The sequence below is a fragment of the Megalobrama amblycephala genome, linkage group LG3 (assembly GCF_018812025.1).
Source record: "Megalobrama amblycephala isolate DHTTF-2021 linkage group LG3, ASM1881202v1, whole genome shotgun sequence".
Classification (NCBI taxonomy): Eukaryota; Metazoa; Chordata; class Actinopteri; order Cypriniformes; family Xenocyprididae; genus Megalobrama; species Megalobrama amblycephala.
This window is the reverse complement of record NC_063046.1, coordinates 43,644,585-43,662,682: the sequence shown is the minus strand read 5'-3', so window position 1 is coordinate 43,662,682 and position 18,098 is coordinate 43,644,585. Positions and strand designations below refer to the sequence as shown.

Genomic DNA, 18,098 nt, shown 5'->3' with positions numbered 1-18,098 from the left:
TGGTGGTGAACAGCAGCATATAACATGTGATCCATAAAACATTCAACAATCAACTTTATGAAATGCAAGATGAATTATGTAGGTCTGGGGGTGGGGCGGGTGCGTTAATAATTTTAACGTGTTATTTTTTTCCCATAACTAAATTAAATAAATTAACAATAGACAGCTCTAAAAAAAACTAACGTATTTGGAAACACTGATGTTTTGAAATAGTACTACAGATTTATTGCAGAACATTGACTGACCAGTTGAGATTTTCTCTCTCCGTTAAGCGATCCGTAAAGCGCATTTCAAATAATTTCAATTCATCTGATTTGACGAGCTATATGTAAATGATATTTTTTGATGATATTCGTTGTATTTTCCTGTCAAAATAAGGAATTCGTTTGGAATTATTCAGCCTTTAAGGACAAGCTGAAGCCACTGCTGGTTTCTCCGATAGTGGGCGGAACTAATGCGCAAACGGCAATCTCATTGGCTAGTGCTCACCTATTAGTGTCCATGTTTTGATTTCCTCAAATCAGAGCGAACGCAGACAACGTGATTAATATTCATTTACCCAGCAGCTCTCCATTCCTTAGTTTGTTTTATATTGTTGTTAGTAGTAGAATTATTATTATTATTATTATCTTATCAGTATTATTACTAATTTTTTAACAGAAACACTGAATTAGGGCTGTCAAACGATTAATCGCGATTAATCGCATACAAACTAAACGTTTAAGTTTGCCTATATATGTGGGTGTACTGTGTGTAATTATTATGTATATATAAATACAAACACATTCATGTATATATTTGAGAAATATTTACAAGTATATGTATTTATTTATATTTTTATATAATTTATATTATATATAAATGCAAATATTTTGTACATAAATAACATTTCTCTTAAATATATACATTAATTTGTGTGTATTTTATATATGCATATTAATTACACACAGTACTCACACATATTATGCAAACTCAAACTTTTATTTTGTATGCGATTAATCGTGATTAATCGTTTGACAGCCCTACACTGAATGAAGAACGAAGTTAAGCACCGCCACCAGTCCTAAGGTCAGTTAAAATGACAAATGTGCATGCATACACAAAGTTGTAGTTCTAATTACTTAAGTTCTATCATTAAATAACGATTGATTATCATAATATCATAATTTAATGCTTGATTGACTGATATTAATAGTGTACTTTCAGATATCACATATGACCGTATACTGTATCTCAATTTAAAAAGTTGCGCCATTGTACAAAGATAGGCTAATTTAGTGGAATCATACACATACATACATATATATAATATTATATATATATATATATATATATATATATATATATATATATATATATATATATATATATATATATATATATATATATATTTATTATATATATATATATATATATATATATATATATATATATATATATATATATATATATATATAATATAATATAATATAATATAATAACAGTATATCAGTCTGGTGAGTAAACTAAGAAATTAACTAGCCAATGGCCATTCTATTGCCAAAGCGTGCAAGTGTGAGTGTTGGATATGTTCGATTAATTTAATTTGATGATAGCAAGATAATTTATATTTATACATAATATAAAACATATTTATTTATTTAGCTATAATGCACAACATGAGCCGAAAACACTACACTTGCATTAATTACGACTGTGAACATCTGTAGAGCACACGTTTGGAATGTGACATCACCTATGACATATAGCACATTCCTGTGTGCCGTCAGGTTCAGGCACGCTGCTCTAATTAGACCCCGAGCACACGGCCGCTCACCTCATCAGGCCCTCGCCTGCCTCAAACACTCCTACTGAACCAAACAAGGCTCTGCTCGCCCCAGCTGTCTAGTTTAGGACTAGTATATTCACATCTTCATTGGACGAATAAAGCTGAACTGGGTAATTGCTGCTCTTCTTCAAAAAATGTTGCATGAAATGATTGGTCTATGAAACATAACAGATTTGAAAGCACTAGCAAACGTGAAAAGGCCCACTGTTAGAGCTTGTGGCACATGTCCAGGGCAGCAGGACTGAACCGACAGAAGCAGTGGATTATTTTACAGGGAACCATGGCCTAATTTCATAAATGGATGACTGGCAAAAGGAAACCGATCGAAGTGAACGTTCTTCTCGAAGCTCATTTCATAAAGTCTGTGAGAAGACTCGCTGCATGTTAAAAAGAAAAGTAATCGGCTAATACAGATTACTATTAGAGGTTGGCCGATAAGGATTTTTTTTGATGGCTGACGCTGATGCCAATATCTTAGACTCTGTTTACAAGATGCGTTTTGGTCGATCGGATCACAAGTAGATGAGGAAGACACATTCCCATTTACACCTGGTGTTTTAATTCTCTTTTGTCCATATTCAACCATTTTTCTGAATTCTTCAAGGGGAGGGTCTGTTTGTAAATGTATGGGCTTTTTCTGAACTTTTGATCTAATATTGGGAAATTTACATATGAATGCGCCTGGAGACAACAGAAAAGGATACGGAGAGCAGCAGCTTTCGTTTCTGCTTTAACAGCTGCAAAACTATATAATTTAACCAAGTCTTTGAATATTTAATAAACATTTAATTACAAAAATAATTTAAAAAAAAAAAGCCAAATATCAGCTAATATAATCGGCATTGGCGATATATCTGGTGACCATTATTGGCAATGCAGTATTGAGAAACAACCAAATTTATAATATATATGCAATCATTTTAAATATTTTTTAGTTTTTACAAAGCTTTATCAATTATTAATTCATAAAGATCACATTTAGCAGTCGTTGCACACATTTTACAACTCAAACTAGCCTAACCTTAGGCAGAAAATGGTAAAATTATCATCAATGAGGGTTCTCTCTATGATATCATTTCCTTTTTAATATTTTTTCTGCATGTTTAGACAGCAAACAGCTTGTATTGAACCCATAACATTTCTTCAAAAGCATAATGCAAATTTACAGAATGTTTATTTAGACCAAAATGTCACCACAAGATCAGGCAAGTTTGTGTTCATCTTTCACTTAAAACCACACATTTTCCTTCCTCCCAAACATCTTCCCGGGAACACTGATCTGTCAAAGAATCCTGAATTTGGCTTGAGGACAGCTCAATATAGCCCTGCTCTCAAAGGCTCAGTGCACTCTGTGTAGGCATGAAGAAAACAAAGGCAGTTTTGTTCTCCACCCAATGTCCTCCAGCACCACGCACATCAGAGATAGTTTCCTATGTTTGCCCCAGTGAGTTTAGTCTAATGCCGGGTTCACACTGTACGATTCTGGCCAAGATATGGCCATCTGAGATAAAAAAAAAAAAAAAAAAAGAGAGAATCCTAAAAGATTCCACTGATCCTGGGCCAAAATCTCGTTACGTTCAGACTGTCGGTCCAAATCCGATTTGTGTGCATATCCGATTGAAATCAGATTTAGCACGTGTGAATGGCAAAAAACATGAAATGCGATTTTTATTAATCCGTCTCAAGCTACATTCATGTGTGGTTTAAAATCCTATTCAAATCACATTTCTGGAAATCTGTTTCAGTCTTGACTGCTCTGATCGGATTTCGCGTGGTTTATGTGACTTTCTCAAGCCGTTTACAATGTAAACGTCAGACACTGTTATAGGAAACGTGCTGAAAGTCACTGTAGAAACAAGGTTGTGTTGTTGCAAAGTGCCGGACAAGCTGAAAATGACAATATATATCGAAGACATGTTTTGAAACCAGAGGAGACGACAGTACAAAATAAATTAAAGCCACTCATCCCAGCCTCCTATGCTTCTTCAGCTGCCTCAGAAGACGCAGTGGTCCAACGCGGCGGCTATACATTGTCATGTTGTAAATAAGACAACATCCGTATTGCAAAGCAAACCCCTCCATGTTGCGGTTGTTGTTGTTTTTGACGTATACCTACCAACGCATTGCCATAGAAACCAATGCAGATATTCCGGAAAACGAAAGAGCAGTATGGACACACAAACCGAATCTGAGAAGTTGCGATACACAATGTGGACAGTCAATAATTTTAGATCAGATTCCAATCGGATACACAAATAATTGGATTTGGACTGACAGTGTGAACGTAGCCAAACTCTTTGATCGCTATCATTCTCCTACTATGTAAAATTTCGGATAAGTCTTTTTGTGTGCATCCGCGTTTAATGCATCTTGACTGCCATATAGTCTGACATTAATGACAACTGAGATCGTACAATGTGACATGGCTTACAGTGGGATCATGTTCGTACAGTCTGACAAGCAACAGTCGTAAAGGGCTATTATAAATCGTACAGTGTGCACCCGGCTTAAAGGGATAGTTCACCCAAAAATGAAAACTATCCCATGATTTACTCACCCTCAAGTCATCCTAGGTATGTATGACTTTCTTATTTCAGCCGAATACAATCAGAGTTATATTAATAATCGGACTTATATTAAATAATATCCTGGCTCTTCCAAGCTTTGTACTGGAATTGAATAAAGTTTTTGAAGCTCCAAAAAGTGCATCCATTCATAATAAATATAATCCGTACAACTCTAGTTTTAAGGGATAAAATTATTGACTACAGGAGGACTTTAAATAATATCCTGGCTCTTCCCAGCTTTGTAATGGCATTGAATAGTGTCTGAGATTTTGAAGCCCAAAAAAGTGCATCCATCCATCATAACAGTAATCCATACGACTCCAGGGGGTTAATAAATGGCTTCTAAAGTGAAGCGATTGGTTTTTGTAAGAAAAGTATTAATATATAAAACTTTATAACTATAAACTAGTATAATCACTATAATCACTGGCTTCCGGCAACAGCCATGGGCATGTTCACAAGATAGAGGGTGACCTCTGACCTGACTTATGGCGTAAATAGAGCCGAACAAAACTCCGGTCACGAATTAAAAGTCTAAAATGAGGAGTTTTAAAGAAAAATGTCAGAGGATTTCCATATAAGAAAAGAGCTTTCATATGTCGGGTCAGAGGTCACCCTTCTGCTGGAACTCGACTCTCTCGTGAACATGCGTACAGCCTTTGCCGGAAGCCAGTGATTATAGTGATTATAATAGGGCTGGGCGATATATCGCATGCGATTGTCACGCGCATTTCGTCAGTAAAGCCGGTTCCCTGATTACCGCTAAATCGCCATCACCTGCTTTCAAATGGAGCGGCATTTAATAGACAGAGCCGTAGTTCACTGACAAGCTACGCAATATCGCGTTCATTATCAAAGGCGATTCATCTGCGATATGAACATGATATTGCGTAGCTTGTCAGTGAACTACGGCTCTGTCTATTAAATGCCGCTCCATTTGAAAGCAGGTGATGGCGATTTAGTGGTAATCAGGGAACCGGCTTTACTGACGAAATGTGCGTGACAATCGCATGCGATATATCGCCCAGCCCTAGATTATACTATTAATATTTTCTTACAAAAACCAATCGCTTCACTTTAGAAGCCATTTATTAACCCCCTGGAGTCGTATGGATTACTGTTATGATGGATGGATGCGCTTTTTTGGGCTTCAAAATCTCAGACACTATTCAATGCCATTACAAAACTGGGAAGAGCCAGGATATTATTTAAAGTCCTCCTGTAGTCAATAATTTTATCCCTTAAAACACATCTTTGATCACCAAAAGGACATATTCAAACATTTTTTCCTGTGAATAAAATGTATCTGTGCCTTAAAATAGCTTGAATGTAACTCTCCACCCTTGCTTCATTTAGTATAGACGGATCAATGAATATGCAAATTAGCCCCGCCTCCACTCACTCACACCAGCTCAGAATACCTGATCCACTAGGTCAACTGTAGTAAACATTACACAATGGCAAGTGGAAATACTGGTTTAATTCAGCCATATATGTTTGAACCAGAAACTGCTTCAGAAGAAGTAGAAGAGTGAATTATACAGGCTTGTAATCAAGTTGACGTATCAGAATGGTAACGCGTTTTACGCATTGCTCTCTGTAACGTCGGACACATAACAGTAATTAATATGATTAGCCTTTTGCTTGACTACATTATCAAACAGCTAATAACGTGTTGCGAATGTTACACATGTTCACGTTCTTCATCTCAGAATGAGACAGCTGCCTTCTGAAAATCAGTATCCTTAGAAATGCTTTAACAACTCAGAACGTCAGTGGAGAAAGGCATATAGTTCATCATAACATCGTAATATACATCAACATAATTTACCTGCTGCTATATTACTGAATGTACCTGATTTTTCATATCAACAGTAAAATATAATGGGATAACCTGGCTTCTCTTGAGACTCCCCTGCTTCGCAGCATAGTTAATGATATGCTGAAGCCCTCCGGCACGTTGACGTGATTGGTTACAAGGTAGTTTTTAACACCAGCGTTTTTAAACCGTGTTTTTTTTCACTGCAGTTTTAAAGGGTTAATTCACCCAAAGATGAAAATAATGTCATTTATTACTCACCCTCATGCCGTTCCAGACCTTCGTTCATCTTCAGAACAAAAATTAAGATATTTATTAATGAAATCCAATGGCTCAGTAAGGCCTGCATAGGGAGCAATGACATTTCCTCTCTCAAGATCCATTAATGTACTAAAAACATATTTAAATCAGTTCATGTGAGTACAGTGGTTCAATACTAATATTATAAAACAACGAGAATATTTTTGATGCACCAAAAAAAACAAAATAACGACTTATATAGTGATGGCTGATTTCAAAACACTGCTTCAGGAAGATTCGGAGCGTTATGAATCTTTTGTGTCGAATCATGATTCGGATCGCGTGTCAAATTGCTGAAATCATGTAACTTTGGCGCTCCAAACAGCTGATTCGACACAAAAGATTCATAACGCTCCAAAGCTTCACGAAGCAGTGTTTTAATATCGGCCATCACTATACAAGTCATTATTTTGTTTTTTTGCCGCACCAAAAATATTCTCGTCGCTTTATAATATTAATATTGAACCACTGTACTCACGTGAACTGATTTAAATATGTTTTTAGTACATTAATGGATCTTGAGAGAGGAAATGTCATTGCTGGCTATGCAGGCCTCACGGAGCCATCGGATTTCAAATAAATATCTTAATTTTTGTTCTGAAGATCTTACAGGTGTGGAACGACATGGGGGTGACTAATAAATTACATTATTTTCATTTTTGGGTGAACTAACCCTTTAAGGAAAAAAAAATACTCAGCAATGGTGTTGACTTATGAATTTGCACATGGCCTGTCTTAAAGCATATTAAAAACACCACATAAACATATAAACAACATTAAAAACTTGATTTTCACCACAGGGGGTCTTTAATTTAACTCAGACTGTGTTCGGCTGAAAGAAGATTGAGGGTGAGCAAATCATGGGACAATTTTCATTTTCAAGTGAACTATTTCTTTAAGATCGATGAAAGTTCCCCATGATTGAATAAATTAACAAAATACAATATAAAAATATGTAAGCATAAGGAACAACAAAGAAAACAAAATTGGATCACTGGAGCACTCACGGATCTGCAATTCAACTCTCTTCGCTTAAAAGCGCTGAAACACTAATTACTAAAGAGCACGAAGCCCTTGGCCCCGATTCAGAACAGCACAGTAACTAAACTCAGTCTAATCTCTGATTTAACTCTTACTGCACTTTGACATTCTGCAGATACTTTTTATCCAAAGCAACTTGCACCATGATCATTCCTTTGCTCTAGTAGTCTGATTAACCATTAACATACTGATACAGTATGAACTAAAATGAGGATTTGTTTCAAAAGGAGAAGTAGCCGAATTGCTAAAATACTGTGTTTTACACAAGAAAAATATTCTAACAGGCCATTCCCATTCATCTGCAATCTGGTGCGAGAAGACAGAACGAACGATTTCTCCTGAACCTTGATCCTGGTTGACACCGCCAGCACAAACAGTGCTGCAAATCCCAATTCATATTTAAATAAACGATTATATCTTCAGAATGTAATTGTATTTGGGTGTCTCTTTAGCTTTTGAAGTCTCACTTTTATGTCCCATGGGTTAATTTTTATTTAATCTAACAATTTCAGCTTTTTGTTAAATGAAGGTCACGTCATGTAAACTTTTTTCATACCTTCATTTATTTTGCTTCTTTTCAATTTAGCATTTTAACTAGGGCTGCACAACGATTAATCGCGATTAATCGTTTGCAAAATAAAAGTCTGTTACGTAATATATGTGCGTGTTCTGTGTATAATAATTATGTATACATAAATACATGCACATACATGTATAAATTTAAGAAATATATACATGTATAAATAAATATACATATTTATATATATATTTTCTATATAAATATATTTTTTTCTTAAATAATTCTTTGCAGCCCTAATTTTAACCTTTAACCCCAGACCCAGACTTTTCAAAATTATGTAAAACTACAGTACAGTGATCTAAACAATTATATTAGCGGAAAAAAGCAAATATTTATTAATGACTTATATAAACTGAATTTTTGCCCCATCATTTACAACACAAACAATTTTCTAACCCAACAATGTCTCATGGGTTAAAATTTATCAAATCTAACAATTTCAGCTTTTTGTTATATGAAGGTCACATGTAAGCCTTTTTTTCATACATTCATTTGTTTTACTTCCTTTCAATTTAGCATTTTATCCTTTTTCCCCATAATTTCCCACACAAACAATTTTCTTTAAAGCAAGTATACATTTTATTAAGAGACAGTGAAGAGCATGTTTGACATAAAATACACACATTATGTTTAAAAAAGTGAAAATATTATTTATAAATATATAAAACACTAGCTTCTCCTCTCTACTAACAGTCTGGACACTGTTAGCAAAGAAATTAAACTAATGAAAACTGTGTTTTAAGAGTTATTTTTTTAAAAATCAACAAGCCCAATGTTCCCTATATTTAAAGAGACACCCATTTGAATTACAATACAGGTAATATCAGCAGTCTGCAGGCATTAGCCCTTTCTCCTAACAGCAAAGGGTGAAGCCTCATCAAATTTCAAGGCATTTGTACGACTCTAGTGTCAAAGGAAACGGATGTTGGACGAACTTCGGCTGGCACACAACAGGCTTACGCATTTTCCGTTAGATAAATACGTTACAAAACTTGTTCATCGCTTTATTGTACAATGACCTGGACAAATGAAACCCTTCACAGACATAGTTCAGGTCCCATTAATCGCCATAGGGAAACACACACAGTAACCTAGTCAAACATCGAAATCCACTTACTCGTTGTTTTGACCTTATCCAGGCGAAAACAGTTATGCACTCGATGTCCCACGTCGTCAAACTCTCCCGGAGTTCCTCAATGCGATGTGAAGCTGTTTATCTCCAGCACATTTAGATGCAGACTGCGTTCAGAGCGAGAAAAGCGCCATGTGAATAAAGTTGACACCGCTCAGACACCTTCCCTTTCTGCCATGGCAACCGAGCGGCGAAATAATATCTCCCATAAACATTTACCAGGAGGCAGGATCATGGAGAAACACTTCCAACAGGTTGTTTTTAGAAAACAGGCCCATCGTCAACATTAACTCTTAACGTTTATTCCAGCAGCAGCAGCAGAAGCAGGCGTGTATGAGGAGTCTTCACGGATGAAATTAGATGCTGGGGCTCCGCATTATGCCCATTGATCCAATTACACGAGTTAACCCTTTCAGGTTAAGTAGAGCAAACGGCGGAATATTTTAGTGTTTGCACTCGTGGGATATTATATAACTTACTTGCATTTTCTGAGCTGAGTAAATATTACAAAACAATGCGCTTCCTAAAGTACTAAAAATAAAAATAATATTTGAGAGTTTTACAATCACTATACAGTAATAATGAGAGCAACAGCGCCCTCTGTAGACTATCATTTATCATCAGAACTAACTGAAGATGGTTAGAAGAACCATCGTCTCTTCAAGGTATATTATCAGACAGAAGCTCTAAAGTCTAAAAGCTATCGGAAAAACTATTGCCCTGTTTTTTTTATGTGCTTTAAAGGTGCAGTAATATTTTTGCAGTAAAATATCCAAAAACCACTAGGCCAGCGTTATATATTTTGTTCAGTTGAGTGAAATGTTTCCAACTGTTTGTAAATCGTGAGAAAATTGCACTTTTAACCAAGGCTCCGGGACGTGTGAGGAGTCGCCTGTCAATGGCGTCATACCCGCGTTACCCTCGGTTTCCGGTTTTATTTTGTAGAAACCATGGAAACACCAAAGACGCTTTAATATTTACATGTTTTAATAGGCAAGGGAACAACTGTTTGGTTACATTTATAGACAGAAAACGAATTATTGTTATATAGCTCAACACATTTAGTCATAGTTTAAATCTAATTTTCTTGATTTTTTTGCAAGTACCATGCTTTACCATGCCTCAAAGAAGAAAAACACTATTTTGTGAAGTAGCTAACATAGCATAATCAGATGCAGATTTATTTTTAGTAACAGTAATATAGAATTCCATCATACAATTTTAAAATTAATTGCATGCCATTTATCAAAACAAGCCATCCAGCATTTAATATGATATTCTAAAATCGATCCATCTTACTGCAGTGTGCAACAGTGTCTCACAGCAGCCGCCGAGCGAACGCACAGAGTAATGTTATAACATTTTCAACACACTCAAATGTATCTAATATGATAAACAGAGCTGCGTTTCCTCATACTCATGACTGGAAAAGCAGAAGCGGCGCCGGCGACTGTGGCATAATAAAAGTCCCGCTGCTCGTGAGGCGTGTGTTGCGCAAACGCTCCAGCTCCTCGTTCAGCTCCCACAACACTCGGTCCTGCTCTGCTTCATACTACGTTAATAATCGCATCCATGAACATGATTTCTTCCCGAGTCCAATCCATATTCTTTTGCACCGTCCGTTAAGGTGAAGACCACATGTCCCAAGATCCCCGCCTTTGTTTTGAATGGGCCTCTAGCGACCTCTAGCGGACAGAATTATTACATATTGTACCATGTTCAAATTCATAAGTCAACACCATTGCTGAGTATCTTCAAAGACTAGAATAACACAAGAGGCATCACTCGTATTGTTTTGAATGGGAGAAAGTGCAGTGTGCAATATGGCGGAATAAGTCCCGCCTTCCTTCTAAATAAGAGCCAATCGCCGATTGGTAAAGTCATCTTGTCACTGCAGCAGCCGTTGGAAGCTCCGGTTCCTATAGAAACAGTCAACTCCGAAATGAGACACAAGAGATGCGCATTTAGGACTGCGCATGCGCATTAGCTTGATCCAGCCTGAATAATACCGATAATTTTTGTCATGATTCGAGCGTTTAGAAACAAAATTTATGAGACAGTTGTTCTCAGATTTCATTGGTGATTTCAAATTTGAAATTTATTTGAAAGCTTGGCAAACAGCTTTGGAGAATTTGATGTTTCCTCATTCAAAGAGATAGGAGCTGCACTTGCATGCCCAAGAGGCATTTCAAAGATGGCCGCCGAGTGAAATGACTTTTCTTAAAGGGACTTTGGTATTTTCTCTGTAAAACTGCAGTGATCTAAAGACAGTTTCAAAAATGCAGTTTGAAATCACTGGAGTTTGTGACATCACTAACTACCTTGTAACCAATCTTGTCAACGTGCTTTAGCATATCATTAACCATGACCGCTCTGCAGCAGGGGAGTCTCAAGAGAATATATCCTGGTATATTTTTCTGTTGATATGAAAAATCGGCTAGATTTAGCAATGTAACAGGTGTATGATACATTACGATGTTATGATGAACTACAGTGGCAAGAAAAGGTTTGTGAACCCCTTGCAGAATCTGTGAAAATGAGAATTATTTTAATAAAATAAGAGAGATCATACAAAAAGCATGTTATTTTTTGTTTAGTACTGTCCTGAGTAAGATATTTTACATAAAAGATGTTTGCATTTAGTTCACAAGACAAAACAATAGCTGAATTTATTAAAATGGCCCCATTCATAAGTATGTGAACCATTGATTCTCAATACTGTGTGTGGTTACCTGATGATCTACGGCTGTTTTTTTGTTTTGTGACGGTTGTTCATGAGTCTCTTGTTTGTCCTGAGCAGTTAAACTGAGCTCTGTTCTTCAGAAAAATCCTCCAGGTCCTGCAGATTCATCAGTTTTCCAGCATTTTTGCATATTTGAACCCTTTCCAGCAGTGACTGTATGATTTTGAGATCCATCTTTTCACACTGAAGACAATTGAGGGACTCAAACTCTAAAAAACTACTAAAAAAGGTTCAAACATTCACTGATGCTCCAGAAGAAAACACGATGCATTAAGACCCGGGAGGTGAAAACATTTGAACAGGATGAAGATGTCACAATTTTTCTTATTTTGTTTAAATATCTTTGTTTTTCATTTAGTGCTGCCCTTCTGAAGCAACAGAAGATACTTGCATGTTTCCCGGAAGACAAATGAAGTACAATTTACCTTGATCTTCAAATTCAAAAGTTTTCACCCCCCGACTCTTAATGCATCATGTTTCCTTCTGGAGCATCAGTGAATGTTTGAACCTTTTTTAATAGTTGAGTTTGAGTCCCTCAATTGTCTTCAGTGTGAAAAGATGGATCTCAAAATCATGCAGTCACTGCTGGAAAGGGTTCAAATATGCAAAAATGCTTGAAAACTGAAGAATCTGCAGGACCTGAAGGATTTTTCTGAAGAACAGAGCTCAGTTTAACTGCTCAGGACAAACAAGAGACTCATGAACAACCATCACAAAACAAAACAAAAAACAGCCGTAGATTATCCAGGTAACCACACACAGTATTGAGAATCAATGGTTCACATACTTATGAATGGGGCCATTTTAATAAATTCAGCTATTGTTTTGTCTTGTGAACTAAATGCAAACATCTTTTATGTAAAATATCTTACTCAGGACAGTACTAAACAAAAAATAACATGCTTTTTGTATGATCTCTCTTATTTATCAAAATAATTCTAATTTTCACAGATTCTGCAAGGGGTTCACAAACTTTTTCTTGCCACTGTATATGCCTTTCTCCACAGATGATAATACTATGCAGTTTACCTCAGTAAGTTGACCAAGTGGATCTCTGAGCTTGTGCGAGTGAGTGGAGGCGGGGCTAATTAGCATATTCATATACCCGCGTATATTAAATGAAGCAAGGGTGTAGAGTTACATTCAGGCTATTTTAAGGCATGAAGAAATTTTTTGTCACAGGAAAAATGTTTAAATATGTCACTTTGGTGATCGAAGATGAGTTTTAAGGTATAAAATTATTGACTACAGGGGGACTTTAATATTGTGTTGTTTCAAGTTAAAAAGTAAGTGTGTGCTCTGCCTTAAAATTTAAATTTTAGTCAATTTGGATATTTGAGTTATCTCAACAACAAAAAAAAAAACACTAAATTTTAAGTTGTAATAACTAATTGCAATCACACACACACACACACACACACACACACACACACACACACACACACACACACACACACACACAGTGGGGGCATGTTGTCACATATGGGGGTAAGTTGGCACAACAGAACCTGCCATTAACAGCCTATTAATTTTCAAAACAATTTCAATATTAAATCTCATATGAAACATGAAACAAAATACATGAAACTGCAAAAAATTTAACATACAAAAATATAAAAACATTGTTTTTGACCAATAAATATTGCGATTGGTAATTAAAATGTAGCCCTATATTTGCAATTAATTATGTAATAAATCTATAACATTTAATACACATGAAAACCTGACCTGCCATTTACGAAACAAAAATGTGTCCACAATTAATTAGCAATTAAAAGATATAGTACTGAATGAAAATAAAGTGTTCGAATAATATAAAAAAGTCAGTTTTATAGATGACACTACACTCGACAGCTTAGTAAAATCAATATAGCATAAATCACAGATGTAAAATATACAATAACCAAATTATATGCATTAATTAAATTTCAGAATTTGAAACAGGTATGTTTTAAATCTCATTAAATAAGTTTGTTGAATTGTTTATTCATACAGTTTTTTTTTAATTGAATATTAACAAGAACAGAGTATAGTTTACAAACAAGAGTATACTCTTATATATATATGTATATATATATATATATATATATATATATATATATATAACCATACATGTCAGGGGTAATACAAAAAAGAGAAGAAAAGAGAAAAAAAAAAAGAGAAAAAAAGAAACAAACAAAAAAAGGCATTTTACATGAAATTGTATCTATTAAACAACTGTATAGTTTTTATTGCTTTCAAGTTTGTGCTTTTGGATATTGTCTCTAAATATATTTTAATATCTATTTTAAATTCTTCAAAATTTGGCATTTTTTCATTCCATTTGACTTCATGAATATAGTAACGGGCAATTATAATAATTAAATCAAATATAAATAGAATACTTCTATCACCATCAAATGAAAAACATTTTAGCATAACATCAATTTCTTCAAGGTTAACAAGCATCATAGTCTTTCTTTGTAAGTAAATACTGAGTTCTTTCCAAAACATTTGGGTCTTGGGACACTCCCGAAATAAATGATTAATAGTCTCAGGGGAAATTTGACAAAAAACACAATTATCTTCCATATTCACTTTGAAGCAAGTGACTTAACTGGGTAAACCCAATGAAAAAATTGATAAGAAACTTCTTTCACTTTATTTGTGATGCAATATTTATGAGATGTCATCCAAATTTTACTCCGATCAAGACATTTTTTTAATAGAGAATTCCAGCGAGTTGTAACAGCAAGTACATTTTTAGATTGAATTAGGGAGCGTAAGAAAATATTATTACATCCAAAACTTGTGAAATCTTTGCCCTGCAACATAATACAAGAAGTAAATTCTTCAATTGTTTGTAAAGAATAATTGTTACTACCTTCCAATAGCCTCAAAATATTATTCATACAGTATGTACCATTTCTTAATATTTATTTATCCTCCAGGAGGTGCTACACACAACATTATAACTTGTAGAGGCGCCTGTATAAAACACCTATAAAAGTCTGTAAAGTTTGGGTCTTTTCATTTAATGTCTCAAACTCCAGTGCTGCTAATAACAAGAGATAATTGATATGAGATTATGACAGGAAATTAATATTCAATTAGTCCAAAATAAGATTTGTTTTTGGCAGAGCAACAGATTTTATGAATTCTGTAATTCTTTTGTCATGTTTATGTCACATTTATCTTAAAATAAAAAAATAAAAAATAAAAATTACAGAAATGATATTATAATTCCATAAGATGTTCAATGATTTCATGTTAACAACCTGAGTGCTGAGAAATAGCTAACTTTACCGCTTCATTTCTGTGTAAATAATCAAGCTATATTTAAAAAGTGCTTAAGCACAGCATATATCTGAAAGTCTGGTATAATCTGTTATATATATAAACGACAACACTGGTATATCGGCTGTTTAAATGTTACAAAATTCAACAGGAATGACCCTAGTGATAGCAGGGACTTTTGTTTTGAAATCTCCTTAGAGTCCGAGAGCGGAAGTCATTGGCGACAGCGAAAGGTTCACGTTACTTGCAGGAACAGTAAAGAAAGGAGGAAAAGCGGGTAGCGGGATATCAACACTGATTTAATTCAGAAAAGGTGTCATATAATCTACAGACGCTGGTATCTCAGTATCCATCTCCCCCCTGAAGCCTCTGGCGAAGTTCATCGTGGAAGTGAGTGAAAGAAATAAGGCTGCTATAGCTAACGAGCTAAAGGTGTTTGTCAGGCTGTTAGCTCCATTAGTTCATATTGGTTAGCTGACCGGTAATCCTGCTTATAATGAACGCTAATCTTGACTGATCGATTGAGGTTGTGATCTGTTTCAGTGTTTTAACAATAACTGCGCATCACGACTCGCCCTGTGGCTCATATTAGCGACAGAAATGAACAACTCCATGGATGTGATGTGGATCGATATCTGACCAGCTCGATTGATTATCAAGAAATCCGTTAAATATATCGGTGTTATAGACAGCTGGCAGGTGATTTGTGAAATATCGTGTTCCTCCTTCCTGTTAAGGGACTGAACATTGAACATTGAGGTTTCTGGCCCGCAGGAGGAGGAGGAAAGCTCATTCAATGTCGTGAGACTGCTTTATTTATTTATTTACTTTCTATTTTTGTTTACGTTTATTTTATTAGATTAAATGTACGGATACAGGTGTTGTTTAATATTTAAAGTTATGTTTACTTGTTTGTTTTTATTTATTATTACTACTACTACAACAATTTTTTGAAGGCTTTTGTCTTTACTGGGGGCCATTGGAGAATCCATTACACACACATAAGAGACTCTGGGGAAAGATGCGAACTTAAAGGGCTAGTTCACCCCAAAAAATTACAGTTTTATTAGTATTACTTTTTCTGCAGAGCACAAAAGCCAGAATTATAGCTTTAGTTGCTACTCACTTTCATTGCATCTTTAATTTATACATTTGTGGCTGTCAGTTCCTAATATAAGGGATAGTTCAACCAAAAATGAAAATTCTGTCATCATTTACTCACCGTCGAGTTGTTTCCAACCTGTATGAATTTATTTCTTCTGTTGAACACAAAAGAAGATATTTTGACGGATATGGGTAACCTAACAGTTGTGGGGCACCACTGACTTCCATAGTATTGAAAAACAATTCGAGTCAATGGTGCCCCACAACTGTTTAGATACAAACATTCTTCAAAATATCGTCTTTTGTGTTCCGCAGAAGACATACATTTGCTAAATATGTTCATTTAGGTTGTAACATTGTGATTGTAGCTTTACTACAGACAAGAGTTGTATGCGGATTTTCAATATTTAGGAATCTTTATGGCTAATTTATGTTAGAAATGACTGAATAAAGGCTCTCCAAGAATGGTAATGATTTAATGTTTTAATGATCATAAACCAGGCCTGTTCACGCAAAGATCGATAACTAGATTAGCGTTCACACCAAGGACTTGTATATAACTGTACAGTTTTAATATTGTTATAATTCTGTGAGAAAAGGGAAGTCCACACCACAACAATAATGATAACGGCGCAAAGGAACAATATCGTTGGAATCACTTACACAACAAAACTTTGAGCCAATCAGAATCCACCCGACTTTAAAGGCACGTTCACATCAAGAACGATAACTATAACAAATTATATTTGCGCCCACACCAAAGGACGATCATTTTCAATGTATTATAAGTTATAGTTCTATCGTCTGCTGCTTTAAAGGCACAGTATGTAATACACAAGAGTTGCGTTTGTAGAGTGTGTTTGTCGCCATGTCGTCGAAACGCTGTTATTTTCATCCCGCAGTCCAATCACCGGGTCTGATTCCGGCTCAAATTGATAGGGTAAAATTAAAGACATGTTTACAATAACACTGAGCGCGTGCATCTCCACGTTATGGTAAGAGGCGTGACCTTTCCGGGCAAGATGCGCTAAACTGCTGTCGAATCACAACACAGGAACCGCTGGCACAATCAGAACTCGTTACGTATTTCTGAAGGAGGGACTTCATAGAAAGTCAAGGAAGTCATCAGCGGTATACAGATAAGTAAATTATGTGAAAAATACTGTGTTTTTTTACACGTGAAACATGAACACATGTTATATTGCACACTATAAACACAATCAAAGCTTCAAAAATCCACGAAAAACGGGACCTTTAAAACACATTGTATGATGGAGAGAATGCTGTATTACTGTATTATTGTATTACTGTTGAGGCATGGTAAAGCATGGAACTCGCGGAAAATCAAGAAAACGAGATTTAAACAATAAGACTTAACGTGTTGAGCTATATAACATGATTAGTTTTCTGTCGGTGAACGTATCCAAATAGTTATTCACCTTTATAATAAAACACATAATATATTAAAGCATAATTGGTATTTTCATTTTTTCTACAAAATAAAACCGGAAAATAAGGGTAACGCGGGTATGATGATATTGGTAGACGACGCACAGACACGGTTCATGTCCTGGTTAAAATTGCTTATTTTTCTGGATTTAAAGGTGCCATGGAATCGAAAATTGAATTTACCTCGGCATAGTTGAATAACTAGAGTTCAGTACATGGAAATGACATACAGTGAGTCTCAAACACCGTTGTTTCCTCC

General features: G+C 35.3%; 2 protein-coding genes across 8 annotated transcripts in view; one reads left to right on the top strand and one right to left on the bottom strand.

The window, feature by feature from the left end:
* Window positions 1-9,654, bottom strand: part of pacsin3 (protein kinase C and casein kinase substrate in neurons 3) — a 52,415-nt gene extending 42,761 nt beyond the window's left edge. For 2 of the 5 annotated variants that reach the window (XM_048185594.1, XM_048185596.1), the window contains exon 1: window positions 9,253-9,653. The gene's annotated coding sequence lies outside the window, so the exon portion shown is untranslated. Of the gene's footprint in view, window positions 1-9,252 lie in introns of all 5 variants that reach the window. The other 3 variants (XM_048185595.1, XM_048185599.1, XM_048185600.1) reach the window with 3 other exon arrangements.
* A 5,814-nt stretch (window positions 9,655-15,468) lies between these two features.
* csnk1g1 (casein kinase 1, gamma 1) overlaps window positions 15,469-18,098 on the top strand; it is a 58,587-nt gene continuing 55,957 nt past the window's right edge. The window contains exon 1 of one of the 3 annotated variants that reach the window (XM_048185589.1): window positions 15,469-15,676. The gene's annotated coding sequence lies outside the window, so the exon portion shown is untranslated. Of the gene's footprint in view, window positions 15,677-15,841; window positions 16,088-18,098 lie in introns of those variants that run through there. The other 2 variants (XM_048185591.1, XM_048185590.1) reach the window with 2 other exon arrangements.